This window comes from Octopus bimaculoides, chromosome 10 (assembly GCF_001194135.2).
Source record: "Octopus bimaculoides isolate UCB-OBI-ISO-001 chromosome 10, ASM119413v2, whole genome shotgun sequence".
In the NCBI taxonomy this organism is placed as follows: Eukaryota; Metazoa; Mollusca; class Cephalopoda; order Octopoda; family Octopodidae; genus Octopus; species Octopus bimaculoides.
The window spans coordinates 37049219-37054648 of record NC_068990.1 but is presented as its reverse complement, the minus strand read 5'-3'; the positions used below and the strand labels follow the sequence as shown (position 1 = coordinate 37054648).

Genomic DNA, 5430 nt, shown 5'->3' with positions numbered 1-5430 from the left:
CTCGCACACATGCACACACACATACATACATACATATATAGACATATATCTACAAATGCAAGATGAAGCATATATCATGAGAGGACTAACATCAAGATAGTTCAAATAGTTTTTCATCGATCAAGCAAGATAGAACTACATCTCTATTTACTAGAGATAGATACATTTGGTTGTCATCTATAGGTTGTCTTTTTTTTTTTTTTAAATAAAGCATCTTTCTACAATAAATTTTAAAAGGAAATGTTTGCTACATATATAATGGCATTTATTGATTAAGTAAACGCTGATATAAATAATACAATAAATGCTTTCTTTTTATAATTTCACAAATATGTTTCTTTGTGTAGTTTCATTGATATAAGCTGGAGCCATGCTAGCATTCAGTGGTCATTGAAATGGTACCCTGGAAACCGATCCATCTATCTTAATCACAATAAGTCGTATACATACAATTTGTATCCTATCAAATCCATCCTCAGATTTGATATTGTTATGTCTCAAGCTATGACTATCTAGCACCTTCGGATGATCTCTACTCAACTGCTAACCGACTGCTACTCAACAGTCAGACCACCATTAGTCAACTCCTACCATGGTCAGACTACCTCTATTTATATGTCTTGATCGATCCTACTTCTTCACTTATTGGTGTCGACACAACAGATATGCATAATAATTATGTGTATCACAGACCTTAAACCTGAAATATGGACATAGGAATTAGTTGATCACATCTATACCAGTTCAATACTGGTATTTTATTTTATCCCACCCAATGGGATAATATCAGAGTAGAACTTCATGAGATTTGAACTCAGAAAATGAAGAGCTGAAATAAAAGCTGCAAGGTATGCTTTACTAATGCTCTGACAAGTCTACCAACTAGTTGCTTCAATAATAATCTCTAACTTAGGCTGTAGGCCAACAGTTTTGTCAGTGAGACGGTTAGTCAGTTAGTGACAAGTACAATATTTCATTGATTACCAAAAAATGAAAGGAAAACAGATCTTAATGTGATTTGAACTCAGAATGCTTAAATCAAGAACACATACTACAAGGCATTTTGTCCAACACTATGACAACTCTGCCAGCTTGTCACCAGAATAATTAAAACATGCTTTAATAATCATATTCTGATAATACTTTATAATACATACAGTGTCTTTTTTTGGTAGCTCAAAATAACTCTGCATATAGTAACTTTACCAATTTAATACTTATTCAGGTGATTATTTTGGATGTGTATCTCATTGCCAGTATATTTCGCCCTCAATCTATTCTGTTTCTTATAAATCAATTTGTATTTCTCTCTTCCAATCATTAAATCAAACTAATTGAATCATAGATTCTCTCATTTGGTATACGACGCTTACAAGAATTACCATCCAGATAGTCATCATCATCATAATCTAGACAAGTTTTGGACCTACTGATATGTCTATCTAAACCCCTAAAATGTTGTTTGGAGATGAATTTTTTTCCTATTTTATTCCTTTTAGTGTCACATTGAATCTATGTTGTCTTTAGTTTTGACCTGAACGAACATGTTATTTTTACATGCAAATATATTCTGACCTCTGATGGCATAAAGTAAGTACACTGAAACAGTTTATGTACTCTATAAGACCAGTAAATAACTAGCAAAGAATAATGAACATTATATATAAGTAGATGTAGAAATATGTCTGTATGAAGGTGAACATATATGCTTATATGTGTACATCTACCTGTCTATCTATCTATCTATCTCTCTCTCTATATATATATGTATATATATATATATATATATATATATATATATATACACACACACACACATACATTCATACATACATACATACATATACAGAGGTCCCAAATTTAAGACAACTGAAGTTTGGGGCTTTAATAACTATCAATAAATGTGATAAGATATGAAAATTATACATCATTATAAAACCTTAGAGTGTCTTCTTTTTGTTTCAAACTAAATAAATTTAGATTTATAAATTAGATAATGGCTATAGATTGAAATACAATCGTTACTTTCCACAAAAGAAGCAAAAGTAATACAGCTAAAGCAAAAAAGCTAAAGATTAACTGAAACACAGTCTGGAAAATTGTCAAGAAATATCAAGAGACTGGTTCCATTGCTCATTGACCTGGATGTGGCTGAAAAAGAAGTGTGCAGTCTCCTCAGCTTATCGAAAGTACCAGAAAAAAGATACAGTGAAATCCTCATCATTCCATCAGAAAACTGGCTGCTGCAGCAAAAATAAGCTGAACATCGATGCATTAAGTGCTGAAGGGAAGACTGCAGGACCCATCCCTACAAGATGACCTGCTTTCATGAGTTCACACAAGTTTATAGGGCCACAAGACTGGAGAGAAGTTGTCTTATCCTGCGTCAGATTGCTGAAGGCATGATACCCAACTTGGTGTTCACTGATGAAAAGAAATTTGACATGAAACAGAGTGTAAACCACCAGAATGACCGACTTTGGAATGTATCTGATTCCGTCAAGGGTAGACTTATAAATTGATGTCAAAATCCACAGTCGTTTATGGTTTGGGCTGCTGTGACAGCCACTGGAAGGTCTCCCCTCATTGTTGTGCCCTCAGGTGTTAACATTAACGTCCACCAATACATTAGTGACAGTCTGGAAGCTGAACTGCTTCCATGGGTGAATGAGCACTTTCAAGGCACACCTTGGAGTCTCTGATAGGACTCAGCACCATCTGACAGCTCCAAACAGACACAACATTGGATTCAGAAAAACATTTTGTCATTCACAGGTAAGGACATATGGCCCACAAGAAGCCCCAATCCAAAAAGCTAATGTGGCTGACCAGCACTATATGCCAATCAGATTCACTGTTGGTATGGTATGCTGGTAAATAATTGCCCTATATGATGACGAAAATAAATTTTTTTTTATATATTGAAAGAATAAAAGTACATCTCTGAAGAATGACAAATAACCTGAAGCAGACTGGTATGAAATTTCCAGCTAATATTTAGTCTACTTGAAGGTGGCAAGTTGGCAGCATTGCTAGCATGCCAGGCAAAAGGCTTTATAACATTTTGTTGTTACATTCTGAGTTCAAATTCTACTGAGCTCGACTTTGCTTTTCATCGTTTTGTGGGTCAATAAGATGTGTACCAGTTGAACACTGGGATCGATGTAATCGACTTACCCACTGTCTCGATCTTTCTGGGTTTGAGTCATAATTTGAAAGCAATATTTAGTCTAATTAAGAGAACAATGAAATGTTTTTATATCGTTACAATCCCCACATCTAAAGGTTTTCTAGATAACTTTCAACATATTTATATTACTGATATTCTGAAATACATTGTTCTCTCTCTGTCCCTTTCTCTCTCTCTCTCTATCTCTCTCTCTCTCTCTCTCTCCATGTATATGTACACACACACACACACACACACATATACATGCATACAAACACACAAACATACACATTTTATATGAAGCAATATCCATGTTATATGTGTTGATGTGTGTACAAGTGTATATGTTTACACGCAAACACATATATATATCAAGCACACACATAAATATGCTCCACTTGACAACTCTCACCATCACTTCTACGACTCCCATCATCACTCATTATGGCCATCTCCCCTTTCACTCTTTCGTAACATCTCTGTCTATCACTCCTGCTTTCTCATTCTGTGCAATTGTCTGTCCCACTTTATCACCCCCCCCCCCATCACTGTGCCTTGAGGATATGTCTATGCACAACTCCACTACCAGCTACCACTCTTGTCTCTGTATCTGTCTACGCTTTCTCCCTATGTTTCTTCCTAACCCTATCTCTCTTTCTCTCCTTTCTTTCCCTACTGGAGTAGCCATGCTTCTCCTCTATAACAAAACACCTATTCTCTATACCTCTATTATTCTTTAATCTTCAAAATTGTATAAAGCCACCTCTCCTGTTGAGGGGGTCTTTTTCTTGCAAAGCACTTAGTGAACCTGTCGATGCTGGTGCTATGTAAAAATTCACTCTGGTCAGTAATAGAATGGGTATCCAGCCATTAAAAAAAAAACCATACCAAAGCAGACAGAGCTTGGCACAAATCTTCTGGCTTAACAGCTCCTGTCAAACCATACAATCCATGCTAACATGGAAAATGGACATTAAAGGATGATGATGATGATGAAGATGGTAATGAAGATATCATCATTATCACCACCACAACCACCATCACCACCACCACAACCATCACCACCGTCATCATCATCATCATCATCATCATCATCAATGTTTAATGTCCATTTTCCAAGCGTAAAATGTGGCTGGTGTTTGGAAGGGCATCCTACTATAGAAACCATACCAAAAAGATCATGGTTCTCTGGCTTGTCAACTCTTATATATATACATATATATATATATATATATATTTCATTTTATTTTATTTTCATTTTATCTAGTTTCAGCTCATGAGCTGTGGCCATGCTGGGGCATATATATATATATATATATATATATATATGATGAAGATGATGATGCAGATTAGGAAATTGGCTACAATAATGAAAATGATGCTGGTAATAAGAAGAGGTAGAAGAAGGGACCATAGAGCGAAAGAGGAGGAAAACCAATTCTCTCTTTTGATGCTAACACTGTATTAGAATAAAATATGAAAAATAAATTTAAATAACAAAAATGAACTATCCACAAGAAATAATGTAGTACATAGACTGACAACTTATCAACCCCATCCTCTCAGCCCCTTTAGACACCTTCCCAGTATAACTCCCATTGCCTCAAAGCCACACTATTTCATTACTGGTGATTATTTTATTATTGAACAAAATTTACAATGAGCTACATACATACACATATATGTGCTTGCATGTGTATGCATATGTATACATACATGCATATATATATATATATATTCACATATGTATACATATATATAGATATATGTATAATATATGCATATATATATTTGAGTGTGTGTGTATTGTGTGCGTATATATATATATATATATATATATATATATATATATATACCGATAGATAGATGTGAGATGAAAACTATCAATAAATTATGAGAACTGAAAATTTATTCATGATCAAATTGACAAAAAGAAGAGAAAATCTTTTTAAACCATTAGTGTCACAATCAAATTGGAGTGGAATTTAATGAAATTTTCACTGACTTCCAGGGCATAGCTATATGTGTGTATACATGTATGTATACAACCGAATATGTATTTATGTGTGTGCGTATATATATATATATATATACATATGTGTGTATGTATGTATGTATTTATGTATGTATATGTAAATACATACACACACACACATATATATACATACACACATAAATATATTACATACATATATATATGTATATATATAGATATATGTATGTATGTATATATATGTATATATATATATATTTGTATGTAT

General features: G+C 33.8%; 1 long non-coding RNA gene across 1 annotated transcript in view; it reads right to left on the bottom strand.

Moving 5' to 3' along the window:
* Positions 1-5430, bottom strand: part of LOC106874316 (uncharacterized) — a 442937-nt gene that overhangs the window by 240051 nt on the left and 197456 nt on the right. The gene's annotated exons all lie outside the window — the stretch shown is intronic.